The following is a 15,930-nucleotide window of genomic DNA, read 5'->3' as shown; positions in this document are numbered from 1 at the left end:
TTGCAGGTGCTTAAGCTCATTCAGGGTCAAAACTGTGAAACTTCTTAAATCAGCACAGTCAGACTTGGAGAAGAAACACAAGTCACAGTTTCTGGTGACTTTTCTTTAGATACATAAAATCTGCCTAACTAGATTGGTATATCTTACATTAAATATTCATTAATTGCTATTAAGAAAAGCTAATGAATAGAGTGATATTCTTCTTCTTTTTCTCCAGCAAGGCTTCATGCTGGCATGAAATTAGAAATTATGACACCTACGGCTTTACCTTACTACAGAGAGTTTACTTCTGAAATAGAACTCCCCTCTTCTCTCCACCACAAACTGCAGACTGCCCCCATCAGCACACTTGGCAAATCCTGCTGAGAGGAAAATAATTTTCATCTAGTTAGCGAGAGCTGAAATGAACCCAGCTCATAGCTGATTGCAAGCAAATATTTTGAGAGCTTCGAGCTGCATTTGAACAAGAGATCCAGGACAAACAATCCTTGCCCAGTCACTAATCCCATTCATTAGGAGCTCAGTGATTACCTCATTAGTATGATTGAGCTTTCCCTGAGCCAGCTCACACAGCAGATCATTTGGCACTGATGCCCCAGGTAAAAAATTTCTCTGCTGAAACTACAGAGGTTGGCTGGCTTCAAGCAAGGAGGAAATCATGTGGCAACAAAGATGGGCTGTTGTGTATGATAGACTTGGTTATAATGGTAAATGTCATTAAAATCCCCAAACAATTCATGAGGTCATTATCAAACAGTATATTCATGCTAAATCATAGAATTAGGAAATGGTTTGGTAGAGACCTTCAAGGCTTGTGTAGTCCAAGTCCCTGCTACAAGAAATTACTCTGTATCAGGTTGCTCCAAGCCCTGTCCCAACCTGGCTTTGAACATTTCCAGGGATGGGGCAGCCACAGCTTCTCTGGGAAACCTGTGCCAGGGCCTCACCATCCTCAGTATAAACAATTCATTCCTTATACCTAATCTAAACGTACCCTCTGTCAGTTTAAACCATTGCCTCTTGTGCTGTCATTACCCGCCCTGCCTTTCTGTAAGCTCCCTTCATACATGGGAATGATGCAGTAAGGTCTGTGCAGAGCCTCCTCCTCTCCAGGCTGAGCAGTGGAGCACAGCAGCAGAGAGAGGAGAGGAGAGGAGAGGAGAGGGAAGGTGTGAGAGGAGCAGCTCTGCACACACCCAGGGCAGTGCAGAAGGAGGGGCAGGAGCTGCTCCAGGTTCCTGGCAGGACCTGTGACCCTGTGGAGAGAGGAGCTCACACTGGAGCAGGTTTGATTGTCCCCACTGCACCCCAGAAGGAGTCCTGAAGGACTGTGCCCCATGGAAGGGACCTCACTGGAGCAGTTTGTGAAGAAGTGCAGCCCATGGGAAGGACTCACACTGGAGAAGTTCCTGGAAAACTGTCTCATGTAGAAGGGACCCCACACTGGAGCAGGGGAGGAGTATGAGGAGTCCTCACCCTGAGGAAGAAGGATGAGCAAAGATGGGTGATGAAGTGACTGCAAACCCCATTCCCTGTCCCTCTGCCCCACTGAGGGGGAGCAGACCAAGGACTGAGGAGTGAAGTCAAACTCATGGAGAAGAGGGGAGTGGGGGGAAGGCGTTTTAACACTTGGGTTTATTTCTCATCATCTTGCTCCGATTTCATTGGTAACAGATTAAACTGATTTCCCCAAGCTGAGTGCTTTGACAGTAACTGCTGAGTGATCTCACCTGATGGCATGCAGGACTTTGCTCTTGGCCTGATTTAACTTCACACAGTTCACATTTCCCAAGCCTGTCAGTCCCCCTCCCCAGCATCCTTTCCTTCTAGTGCATCAACTTCACAAACCTGCAGAAGGCTGCACTCAGTCCTGTTGTCTGTGTTAAATATTAAATATTGGATCATGCTGGCTCCAATATGGGCACAACTTGTTACCAATCTCCATTTGGACAATGAGCCATTGACTGCAAGCTTTGTTGCAACTGCAAGTGAAGGTTTGTTTTCTATTTCTTTAGTCACTTCATGGGTACATTTTCCTTTGCCCTCCTTGTAGAAAATACATCCAACAATGCCATTAACCAGCTGTTTTTGTTACTGATCCTTTAGGAGAAAATACAGGCACAGTTTCTTCTTCTTTACAATATCTCTGGCAGAGACACAGAGCTCAAAGATTTCCAACAGCAGGAAGCTCAGTTTGGCAGATCCTGCAAGCCACCATGGTGTAGAGGGTTAATTGGTAACAAATAGGTGAGAATAGGATATGACAAGGGAAAATTCTAATAAAACCTCTTTGTAAAGGTATTATGAGGAGCGAGACCATGTTGGCAACAGTGGAAGAGAAGTTAAAAAGATCCTGACAAAATCAATTAAAAAGAGGCATATCAGAGGCATAGTGAGCTAAGTACCCAGTTCAATTATTAAGTTGTCAAGTCCTCTTAGTCTGGAGTGGAATAGGAAACAGTTTTTTCTCTGGTGCCTTAAGGATAAATGTGAACGTGAGAAAATAAACCTGTTTGGGTGCCTCGTGCTGCTGCTGGCAAGCCATGCAGGAGCCAGGGAAATTTCTCAGATCTGAGACCTTTAAAGATGAGAGTTTGCCCAAGCTGTATCCACAAAAGGAGATAGATCTCAAAACTGATAGTGTTGCACATACAATCATCTCTTCCACAATTTCTTGACTTTTTCTCCCCTTCTATGACACATGTGAAAAATTTTACTATTTATGTATGTACAGTTCCAGGAGTCAGACTTTGATGATCCTTGTAGGTTCCTCCCAGCTCAGGATATTCTATAACTCTGTGAAATCTGCTGTGCTGGGGAAACATCTGCTTAAACTGAGCAGGAGGAAGCCTTGAGGAGCCTTCTCTGCCTCTGTCAGCACAAGGTAGGACATGAGGACAATTCTACTGCCTCAGCTCAGTGCTGCACATCACTTGTTATTCTGTCTCCAGCACTGGCAAAAGCAAGTAAATAGGAGACAGAAAAAGTACCTTCGATCTTTTCTTCCTAATTATCTCACACTCTTCAATCCTAATTTTTCCATTATGAAGATTTCCTTGTGATAGTGTGTCTTGAAAACAAGTTTCAAAGATCTACTACTGACAGGAGAAAAAAAAAATTCCCAAAATCCAAGGGTTTGTTTTTATTGTTTATTCTTTTCTCATTTAATTTGACTCCTACTACTATAATTTCATATCCATTTTTTTCCTTCCATTGGCAAAAGGTGTTGACAGTCTGCCTCAATTCACCCATTCTACTTCATCATAATTTCATAGGCTGTTAAACAGAGGATATAAACCCCAAAGAGAGAAGATTTAGATTAGATATTAGAAAGAAATTTCTTATTATATGTGTGGTGAGACTCTGGCACAGGCTGCCCAGAGAAGCTGTGGCTTCCTCATCCCTGGAAGTGTCCAAAGCCAGGTTGGAGTAATCTGGTCTAGTGGAAGATATCCCTGCCCATGGCAGGGGGTTGGAACAAGACGATCTTTAAGGTTCCTTCCAATGCAAACCACTCTCTGATTCTATGATATGCTGACTTTTAGGCAGCTCCATCCAGCTGAGAGGCTTTCAGTCTTTATCCTAAACTAGCAGGGGACCTGTTATCTCCTGTGCATGGTGCATTCTGATCCAAAGTCAACTGAAGTTATTGGACATATCAAGCATTTTATTTTGCTCTTTCACTTATTTTGATAATTTCTTAGGCAAAAACCAGAGAAAGCCACAAAACTGAAAAGGCAGTGATTGACACATTTCTGCACTTTAGCATTTTGCGCCTCTAAGAGCGGACAGAGCGAAAGCGAAGAACGATGGAGCAGGTCAGCAGATCACTCTCTAACAACTTATTAATCTGCAGTTCTGTCAGTCCAAGGGGACTTGAAACACTGAAAGTGGCTGCAATTCATCCATTTAGTTTAAGTGTGTTAACCCACATAATGAGGTGCAGTCTCTTCCAAGGCAGCAGCCCAGAGCATATTAATGATCCCTCACATGGAGTCTGGGCTGTGCTTCTCATGTGCTCACTCATTACAGGCTTCCACACTCTGCAACTGAGCTCAACCTAATTAGACCACAAAGAAATATTGTTATAATTGGTCTGGGGCAGCTCAGTAATACGTAATAAGGAAGTTTAATTGCCTTCTTCTTTCCTTTACTGGCTCTAGAATTTATCATTTGCTTTGGACATTGGGCCAACTCCACCTTACCTTGCCATGGATAGCAGATGAATAAAAATATGATGATGATGATGATTAGTAATTTGGTTGTTGATTATACAAATCAATAGCAGAATTTGCTGAGTTTCACAATAAAAGATAGGGATTCCCAATCCTTGGATTCTGTCAGTAACTGAATATCAGGTTTAAGAGTATCAGATAGCATTTAGAAAATGAGATAGGACATTGTTGCTTCCTAATCTTTGTTTCAGTGTAATGGAGTTATGACCAATGCCAAAATCTCTAACCATTGTAGCTAGAAATTCTAGATATATGTAGAAATTAAACTGGAACCTACCACCAAAGTGAACATGGTTTTGGTTGATATAAACAGAGCAAGGAAGGTTGTTTAGTGAGGTTTCAGGAAAAATGTGTAGGAAAATGAATATTTATAAGACATATTCTATTAGTTCCATTAGAAATCCTTCCCTTCCCTTCCCTTCCCTTCCCTTCCCTTCCCTTCCCTTCCCTTCCCTTCCCTTCCCTTCCCTTCCCTTCCCTTCCCTTCCCTTCCCTTCCCTTCCCTTCCCTTCCCTTCCCTTCCCTTCCCTTCCCTTCCCTTCCCTTCCCTTCTTTCTACCATTTGAAAAGTTCAAGGTGACATTTTTCCGCCCCTGAAGTGGAATATTTGAAGATTCAGAAGTAAACATTATTTAAAATGCATTCTCACCTCCAGTCAGTGAGTCTTATCAAACACCTGGGGAAATTCCTCAACACCCCACCTTGAAATCACTTTTCAAAATGTTTTGCTTACATTTTCAATCTCTTATTGAAACTTCTGCCTGGCTGCTTTGCTCCTTTTGACAGCCTAACAGGATCTCTCCATGCTCAAGAATCACAAGAGTACAGTAGGATATAGTGAATCATTCCAATGCTGAGACTCCTTTTTATTTCAAGGAGAAAAAGCTAAAAAGGTCATGACAGGCATATCTGGAGCATCCTTTTCCACCCCTTGTTCACACAGCTTGTAGATGTGAATGAAAGACTTTGTAGCAGGCATTTACTGGATAAACCTGGGCATTAGATGGATCACTACTACCTCTGCACTGTGTCTCAGGAGGTGACACGTCTTAGAGACCCTACAGCACCTGCATGTGTTTGTGTAGCTGCAGAGGTGCTTCCCTGTTGAGTGTAGTGACATACCTGCAGTACTTGAACTCTGGAAGGGAAAAGAAGAACCTGCAGAGACAATCCAGAGAGCTCAGGGGACTCTGGCTGGTGCTGGCTGCAAAATATGAAAGCAGGATCAAAGAGCCACAGAATGGTTTGGGCTGGATCTTAAAGGTCATCCAGTTCCAACCCCTCTGCCATGGACAGGGACACCTTCCACTATCCCAAGTTACTCAGAGTCTCATCCAGCCTGGCATTGAACACTTCCAGGTTTGGGGCAGCCACAGCTTCTCTGGGTAACCTGTGCTAGTGCCTCACCACCCTCACCATAAAGAATTTCTTCATAATATCTAAAACCTAATCTTCTTTGGTTTAAGAATATCATCCTTCATCCTAGCTATTCACACCCTTGTGAAAAATCCCTCTCCAGATCTCTTGGATCACCTTCAGGCACTGGAAGGGGCTCTTCTGTCTCCCCAGAGCTTTCTCTTCTCTGGGCTGAACAACCCCAGCTCTCCCAGCCTGGATCCATAGCAGAGGTGTTCCAGCCCTGGGATCAACTTAATGTCCTTCTCTGGACTCATTCCAACAGATCCATGTTTTTCTTGTATTGAGATTTGGCCACAGTACTGCAGGAAGGGTCTCACAAGAGCAGAGTTCACTGAAAAGAGACTCCAGGAGTGATTACTGCAATCCTCTGTCTCACTGTGGCACTAAATTTGTAGTATCCAGCTTGCTGCCACACTAGATTAAGAAAGAAAATGAAACAAATAAAGGACTCCATGGAGAATGTTGGCTCCTGGAATTCACCACCAGGCAGTTAGCAAAAGGCAGAAGTTTGAGATGAGTGACAGAGCTGACAGCAGCAGATAGGAAAGCATCAGGCAGGTCGGGGATGTCCTTTGCCTTTTGTTTCCTGGCTTTGTGATTCCACTGGGGTATTTCTGACACGCTCAGCAGCAAAGCCAAGTGCTGGAAAGCCTGTGCCAGGATCCTCCAGCCCTGCACATTCCGAGCACAGGCTCAGCAATTCTTCAATCTACAGGATGGGTTTAGTGTTCGTTTTCTTTACAGGTAAGTTGGATTCACTGCTGAGCCCAGATTTACCTTACCTTACTTTAAGTATTTAAAAATGAGCACAGCCACTTTTAGCTCCTATTACAGTCAGTGGAAAAAGATCTTGGGATAGACTGTACTACCCTCTGGAGATTCTTATGTTTCCCAAGGGCTGCTGTGTTCAAAATTTAGAGCCTCAGTTAGGTAGGGTGAGTCTAGACTGATTTTCCCTTCACAAAGCTCCAAGATAAAAACACTCTCTGGTGGGCTATAAAGTTCCATCAGAGCTGCTTCTTCCCACTTTTCCAAATCCCATATTGATCTTTCCTGTGCTTTTAAGTGTTACTAACCTTCTGAGCCTGCATCTTCATTTGACATAAGACCAAATAAAATACTCCACAGGGGTAGGCAGGCAAGGCAGAAGAAGTCAACCTTTATAAATGCCCTGAAATATTTAAGGTCCCCAAAGGAGAAAATGCAAGCACAGTGCAAAGACTGAAAAAAAAGTCACTCTCCATTCCCTAAAGTCATTAGAGGATTCATCAATGGCTTTATATATTACTAAAATCAGAAAACTTTGTTGTGAAGAACTTCACTGTAGATAACACCTGAGAAATTATATCCATGATTATGGTCACAAAAGGAACTGGGTAGTGTGAAAGGATTTATTGGGATAATTTAGAGAAAGAACATGCATCCATGGGGAGGAAATTGAACACCAGCTGGAGAGAATTCAGATGATATGGATATATAGTAAAGACAAAACAGCTTTTCATGTTTGACCCAAGATAGACAGGACTGGAAACTGTTTCTAATTTTTCAGTTAATGAGTTTTGTTCCTCCAGGTCAGGTGGATTCCTGGTATGACCAATTCCATGTTGGATCAATAACAACAGAATTCAGTTTCTGATCTTTGCTCTTACTGAGAAATGGCATCAAATAGTCTGTGCTTTAAAACATAAACAGGATGTATTATGCTATCCTGGCAGTCAGGCACCCCTCTTCCACGATCAACAACATTTATGAAGTGTCCATGGGATAAAAACCATCAATATTTCTCTTGTATTAGAAGCTGAGGAACAACCAGGAAAGGAAGGATCACTTCACTTTAGTCAGCTTCTTATATGAGGTGAATGTTTCTGCCTTTCTCCAGCTACTCATTTCACTGAGGTTTGCCCTCTTCTGAAGGGCAGTGGCACTTTCCAAAGACCAAGAACAGACAAAGCACTGAGAAGCCAAATTGCACATGTCATCCTAATGTTGTTATTCTTCACAACTAGTTAATTAATCATTGCCTGTACATGAGCTGTATTCTTCTGCTTACTGATGAGCAGCGTGTGGGGGGGTCTTTGCTTCCTTTTTTCTGGTGTGGGGAAATAAAAGTTTGTAACCGAATCAGAAAGTTCATTTTTCTGTCAGCTGTGGCAAAAAAATAGCTCTGAGGTGGTCCCAAAAGGAAGAACACTTGCCTGGCACCTCTGGGATCCTCACTCTCATTTCCAGCCATTAAGGCATCAAAAGTGCAGTGATATTTCAGGGGAAGAATGTGAAGATGATGCCAGGCAATACAGGTTATAAAAGAAAGAAGAAATACAAGAAATTCAGGTTAAAAAATTAAAGAGGGAGGATAGAGTGAGGTGATGAGTTGGGAAGACAAGCCAGTGAGGTCTGGAGCGATGAGGAGATTTGGAAAAATTCAAAAAGTCACTTTTTACCCTTCCACAGCACTGAAACCTTTTCCCTCTTCACAGTCTCCCATTATTTCTCCTAAACTCATGGTAATATAAATAGGGGTTTGATCTGTGCAAGCAAGAGCACAGATGCTCATTTTGGAGCAGAGCTTCCTCCTTACATGTGGCCAAGAGAGGCAATCCTGGCACTGCCTTCTGAGCTCATTAATTCCCTACTTGATCAGGAGTAAAGGCTTGCATTGTTTGGATTGGACTCAGACTATGTTGATAGTAAAGGATTTAAGGATTGTATTTAATCTCCCAGTAAAACACTTTACAACTAAAGGGACAAACTATTATAGATAAGTACTGAGAAATACACTTCTCTCCTGCTCTCAGCAGTCCCTCCCACATATTATTAAACACAGCTTTTCACAAAAATACTGTGATATTTTTACATTTTTGCCCTGTACACAAAGATGTGGCATTATAAGATATAGTTTGCCTCTCAGGACCCAAAGCCCCTGCAGTTCATGTTATTGTTCCTCTCAGTTTTAGCAGTCTTTAATTCATATCCTGATTTGTTGCTCACTTGACCACGCTCCCTTTCCATACTTTGTGCCACATGGAAACTTCCACATTCTTCTCCAGAAAATTACTTCTGTCTCTGCAAAACCCCTTGAGATATGGCAGGCACTAAAAGCGAGAACTGGAGCTAAGAATAGAAAAGTAAGATGGTAATCATGACAATAAAATCTCCCAGATCACCAGTCAGAGCAAACATTTCCATACGCCTTTGGAGAGTTAATGTTCCCCAACCACAACTCAATTATCAGTTACATGGAGGCAGGAGGTTGGGAGTGGGAGAACAGCCTCTTGCTGGTTTCTATCACAGCCAATAAGTGTAATATAAAAATATAGAAGCCAGGGGAACTGGCTGTGCCATGTCAGAAGGTCTGAAGGGATGATTGCAGGTGAGGTAAAACCCCTGGAGTGGAACAGAAGAGCAGGAAAAAGAGAGGTAATTTGGAGGGGAAGCCACAAAAGTCTCAGCAGTGTTGGTGAAAGCTTTTAGTTTTTTATTCTATGATCACATAACCACTGCTCAAGTGTAATGAAAACCTACTTTGTCTCATGAAGTCTAGCGCTGGTTTCACCTCGCTGTTTTTGCATTATATGTAACCAAAGCTATGCTGCAAGTTTTATAAAATAAAGTTTTTTAAAGAACACCTCTTTTTCTCTTTGTCATCTTTCCCCCTTGGTTTTAATGGACAGTTATAAATTCCCTGAGATCTACCACAAAAATGAGCACAACTCTTAAAGCCCCTGCTGCCTAAAATCCCTTGGCATCTGAGCTACAGAGAGGGAGAATCTGGAAAAAGAGATGTTGTAAAGTTCAGATGGTGAAGGCAAGATAAAATGACCCCAAGAGAGAAAGAATCAGAAGTTTGGGGAGGGAATGATGTGAGTGAGGAGTGAAATGTGATAGGAGGGCACTAAAAATACAGTTCACAGGAAAAAATGTGATGTGTGCCACTGTAGAAATATCTCTCTTCTCCTTTGTTTTTCCTTTTTAATCTGATTGCTGACATAGTCAATGTGTTCAGTGAAAGTCCAGTTGCAGGGTCCCACAATGACCCCACCCCCACCACTGTGTTGGGTTTGTTGTGGCTTCCACTTCCCAAGAATTTGGAAACTTTAAGACAGGTGATGCTCAATTTTTTATGCTTTTTTCTGGGCCTGTCAAGAGGTGTGCTACTACTCAAGTGACTTCGTCCTCACCAATGCTAATCTGGATTTTTTAACTATTTGAAAGTGGCTAATCCTATATGGTGAATTGTTTCAGATGTTAAATTCCTTCACTTAAAAAAAATAAAAATAAAATAGCAAAAAACTCAACCCTACTGAAAGTTTCCCTGCTTCCACTTGCCAGAATTGTACTTAATCTGTTGGTAGTGTTCTTGTAATGCTTCTTTTCCCAAAGATGGAGCCCAGATTTCCTGGGGGTGGCTGAACACCTGCCTGCCCATGGGAAGCAGGGAATGAATTTCTTGTTTTGGTTTGCTGGTGCAGCTTTTACCTATTAGAATATCTTTATCTCCAATCAGGAGCTTTCTCATTTTTAGGGGAGTGAGTGTGGGGCCGAGTTCCCAGCTGGGGTTAAACCACCAGAGAATTGTATCAGTAAAGTCACAATGCTCTGTTCAAGATAAAAACCAACTTTTATTTTGACACCAAGAAAGTTGTCATTGGACAGAAAATTACTTGTCTGGGTTAATTAAAGTAAGTGTGATATACAATCTTCATACAATATAATGATATTACATCACAGAGTATGACACTACTGTCTGAAAGCTAAGGGAAAAAATCGCAATATTACTGGAAATTCTGTGAAATATTACTGCACTTCTGTCTCTGAGATCTATTAGAATTTGCCTCTTTATATGTGATTTTTTTTTCCCTGCTAAAGTATTTCGTTGACATTAAAGATCATCTTTGGCCTTCAGAGCCTTTGTATGTGGCTGTCCAAAGGACAGTTTAAGAGAGAGCTGTGAATTTTGTAGCATGAACTTCCAGGTATTGTTCCACCCATTAGGTGGTCTTTTAGTTCAAGAAATGGTAAAAAAACAAAAACAAAACAAAACAAAACAACAACCAAAAAAAACCCACCAAAGCAACAATCTAAAAAAAAACCCAAAAAAACCAAAAAACCACAAAAAAAACCACAAAAAAAAAAGACCCCACAGAGAAGGCGGAAATATATTTGGTTTTGAGCCTAGGAAAAGTAGTGATTTAAAAACATATTTCTGCTTTTCTCTGTTAGTGATATCAAGTGGATTTGCCTGCAAAGAACAGAGCCTATGGGTTTCAGCTGCCTTTATAAAAACTCTTTCTCAATAGAAACACCATATTTGTCCCATAGATCAAGATATCAACAACAGACAGTCATTTATCTTCAACTCTCCCAGGACTAGCATGGTTATTGTTTTTCTCATTAAGAAAGTTGCTAAATCCCAGGAGAGTCTGGGGTTTACAGTTTCCACTGATACTCATTTGTCATATTTCTATTGCTGCTTAGAGGCACATAAATTTAGGTAAAGAATAATAATTGCTGCCTGAGGTCAGCCTCATGCCTCCCTTAAGAAAACTAGAAGTTTATGAAGGAAAAAAAGGCATCCTTTAGGAAGAAAAAAATGTGAAGATCAATATTATTTTTAAAACCTGAGTACTCCTAAGGTGCTGGATTATTGTTTGGATCAAAAAGGGTGGAATTGTCACTCTGAACTTGACATCTTCTGCATCATCTGGGACAAGGAGAGAACACCCGAGTCTGCAGAGTCACAGGAAACTGCCATGGAAGAACAAAACCTGTCCCATTCACATGAAGGAGATGTTGAGTGACTATTGATGCATCAATATCCTGATGTAATTTTGATGTTTTGAACTCTCAGCTGATAAAAGAAGGAAAAAGAATGAAGCTGCACTTTTCATGAAGTCTGAATGGCTGACACAGGAAGAACAGGGTAAGATCAAACTTCCAGCAAGATCATTGTGACAAGAGATGCAAAATCAGCAGAGGAAGCTCCAAAAGGAGAGACTCCAAAATAATTCCTCAGGGATAATGTGCAATATTTCAGGTAACAGCCCCAAGGTAACCTGGGTGGGGGTGGAGTATCAGAGTCTGGTGGATTTGATCTCAGCATTCAATGGTATTTTCAAAATATGCTGTGGGGACAAAGAGAAGAACACTGAAACGACAGAAGACAACTTCAATAAACCTTTAGATAGTGCCCAGAGAAGCTGTGGCTGCTCCATCCCTGGCAGTGTCCAAGGCCAGGTTGGATGGGGCTCTGAGCAACCTGGGATAGTGGAAGGTGTCCCTGTCCTTGGCAAGGGAGGAATGAGATGATCTTTAAAGTCCCTTCCAACACAAACTACTCCATAATTACATATATATATATATATATTTTTTTTTTTTTAATTCTGTGTGTTAATTCTCTTTCACCAGGACAACTGGAGTTACTCCCCACCAGCAGTTTATGGAGCAAAGTCTAAACCACTGATAAGACAAAACAGCCAGCTCAAAGGGATTTCTGTCAATTGTTAGTGCTTTACCTCTCCTACCCCCATCCTTCAACATACAGCAAAGTCCTTACTCCGATGGAGTAAATATCTGGTGGGGGCCATGCAGGGCACATCTGTTGGTTTGTCTGGTGCCCTGGGGATGTTTTCACAGGTGTGTTGTTAAGCAAAGCCTCTGGGGCTGTCCCTTCAAAGTATTTCATCACTGTTGCATTAGGTTGGAAAAAATAACAAAAGAAGAGTTAATAAACCTACAAATATTGTAAGATTCTATACAGAATTGTGGGTTTCTTTCTAGACAAGGGAGAACAAAAATCTTGTTGCTTGGCAAAGGTCATTTTTTCAAGTATCACACATGTTCACTGGTTAAGTATTTCATTACAGTGCAGATAAAAGCCCCAGCTGTCTCCAGTGGTTAGGGATGCCATGTTTTATTTATTACCTTTTGTAACTTTATTCATCATAAAGGACACCTGCATGTCCTTTTCTTAACCTCCAGTTGAGTTTAATTCTGAATGGCAATTCAATGCAACTAAGAAAAACCCAACCAATAAACCAAACCAAAGCAAAACCACATGTATCCTTAAAACATTTGAAACTATACCCCTAAATGACTTCTTTCATTTCATTTCTACAAAGAAAATTGTGAAGATGTGGGTTTCTTATAGCTAAAGATCTGAATGGCCTGATACATATCTTCAGATAAAAGAGAGTCACTTATTGCCCTGTATTCCTAGGTTCCAACATTATCTCTAAAGAGATGAAGAAAGAGATAATATTTATCTTTTGCTGCTTGGATTCTTGGCCCCCATTTATTAAAAATTAAAATAATCCCCCCCCTTTTTTTTTTTCCTTAGAAAAATTAGGATCAAGGCTTGGCCAGACTGAAACTTCCAACTATCCTGAAGATTAAAAATTCAGCTTCAAAGGTAGAAGGATACTGGCAACAAAGATTTTTTATAAATACTCAAAGAGTATTTAAAGAAGAATGACAAATAACACCCAAGCCTATAGAAAGTTTGATGTTTGAAAGTTTATTCCCAAAACTAATATCCATGTATCCATAGCCTCCCATCCTTTCCACTTCCTCTGGACAAGGAGGCAGTGGCTTCAACAGCCCTCAGGGCAGAGGGGCTATAAATATCTTCCTGGTGTCAAAGACTGCTCCAAGTTGGAAATATTCTCTGTATCTTCAAGGTGTGTGACACACCAGTGTAAAAAAGATATTAAATCTTGAATTATTTCCAGTTTTCCTCACCCAACAGAGAGCTCTAGTCTCAGCTGGATGAAGCCAGGGTTCCCATCTGAGTCTAAGCAAGACTCGAGAGAATCAGAAGCACTGGTGGGCAGTGACTTGTTTAGAACTCACATAGTAAAGCAAATAATAAGAGGAACAAGCCAAGCATTACCACCTAATTTGTCCCATCCTCTCTGTGTTCTTACCTGGCAAATTAAGGCGTGAAAAATGTCTTTAAGAAAGCAGAAGTTGTTTCAGGAAGGATAAATACCCACAATGGGATTACAGAGTGTCACAGATGAGCTCTGTGTGTGCTTAGCAGGGTAAAAATCAGAGGTCTTTTAAGATGCAGAATTCAGTAACAGTCTGGACCATGTAATTAGTCAAAGATAATCAAATTATCTTCAGATTTGCTGAAGATACCATGGAGGAAAAGGGAATAAAATGTTCTGTTTTTAACATTGGTAGAAAGCAACACATACTTCTCAGGAGGGAATGTTCATATAGTTTTATGTCAAACTTTTTGACAGAAGGGATAGTGAGGCTTTGGAAGAGATGGTCTCCCCTCAGGAGTGTAAAGGCAACCCCTATCCTTGGGTGATTTCAAGAACATTTATAAAAACTAGTCAGAAATTTCAGAGACTGACCAAATGACCTTCTGGATCCTTGTAAAATTTATTATCTTCCTTTGCAGTCCTCTGACACTTAACCAAAACCAACACTACTCCTTGGGCTCCTCACTATCCCATAGCAAGTGAGAACAGGCATCTCCTGCCTCTCCCTCCAGCTTTTATATTAAATGTGGCTCCAGGACTGATCCCCTGAGAAGACTGGGACTGACAGATTTGTCAGAAAGATTTTAAATAAGAGACAGAGAAGCAGAAAACAGAACTGAAAGCTGTGTTTAACAGAAACACACATTTATAGGGGTTTCCAGGATTGCTTTCAGCAGTTTAATGTCATATGGGAGGAAATTCACAATTTAAGAAACAGTTCTGAGTAAGGCTTTCTTCCTGGGAGCCTGAGGGAGGTTTCAACAAGTCAATGGTGTTGTCCAAGAAAGAATAGGTAGGAAGGTTATTTGAGTTTGACACTTTTCCCAGAAAAGCTGTGGCTGCCCTATCCCTGGCAGTGTTCAAGGTCAGGTTGGATGGGGCTTGAAACAACCTGGAATAGTGGAAGGTGTCCCTGCTTGTAATAGGGACCTTGAAATGAAATTATCTTTAAGATCCCTTTCAACCCAGGCAATCCCATGGTTCTATGATTCTATGATTTAATGAATCTCACTTCAATTCAACCTGAATTTACAATTGGTGGTGTCAGCTGGGTGAGTTCACCAAAGATACCTGTACTACATAAGCACTCCAACCCATATCTTTCCAACCAGCTGATAGAAAGAATTAATTTTCAGTGGAACTCTTAGAGGCAGCCCCAAAATTCAATCTATTCCCACATCTCAGTATGCACCTCCAGGTTGCTGAGAAGTTTTGTGGTTTTGTTGGGGTTTTGTTTTGTTTTATAATATCCAGTCTAAACTTCCCCTGAAGATAAAAAACAGCTACTTAATCCAGTCACTGACTAAATAAATATGTGATCACATCCTATAGTTCTGTGTGAGCACAGGTCAAGGAATCCATGCACAGCTCAAAGAAAAAGAGGAGAAAATACCATTTCTTCACAAATACTCCCTTTCTTTCCCCAAACATTTCTACCATTATTAATGAAATTCTATTAACCTGCTTTGCCCCCCTCTTTTCTACAGAGATTTCTGCAGTTATTTATCTCTCTCCATCACATAGACTGGAAACTTTGATAAATTGCTTGGACTAATTTGTACATCACTTGAGACAGATGAGATAAATAATTTAAAAAGCATCTAGTGTCTCACAATAAAAACTCACTGAATTTCTCGGGAGGGTAGATACACTTTGAGCAACCTGTTCTGATGGGAAGTGTCCCTGCCCATGGCCGTAGCATTGAAACTGGATTAATTTTAGGTCCCTTCTTACCCAAACCTGTGTATGATTCAAAGACCCTTCTGTCAAAATTTCCATGGCTAAATAAACTTGATAGTCTAGGGGTATGTTTGCAGCTTGAGGCTCTTGTTCAGTGTCTTTGCCCACATTTTCTGTGTGAGCTTGGAGAACTCACTGGTCACCCAGAGCACGGACTCAGATTTTCACTTTCCTTGTCTTATCTGGCAAATTTTTTATTGCAATGACCAAACACTGTGTTGGAAGGTGTGGGGGTAAACAGCACTGGCACGGGACTGAAATCAGTTCTGCTTTCCCTGGAATCATTGTTTGGGTAACGAGAGATCTAAAAGATCACCCAGTTCCAACCCTTTGTTGTGGGCAGGGACACCTTTCATTAGACCAGGCTGCTCCAAGCCCCATCCAGCCTGGCCTTGGACATTTTCCAGGGCTGGGGCAGCCACAGCTTCTCCGGGCAACCTCTAATAGTGTCTCACCATCCTCACAGTAAATATCAAATCTTAATCTACTCTCTTTCAGCTGGAACCCATTCCCCCTTGTCCTGTCACTACACACCCTTGCAAATA

Source organism: Sturnus vulgaris, chromosome 1 (genome assembly GCF_052056855.1).
Source record: "Sturnus vulgaris isolate bStuVul1 chromosome 1, bStuVul1.hap1, whole genome shotgun sequence".
Taxonomy (NCBI): Eukaryota; Metazoa; Chordata; class Aves; order Passeriformes; family Sturnidae; genus Sturnus; species Sturnus vulgaris.
Note: the sequence above shows the minus strand (reverse complement) of the source record.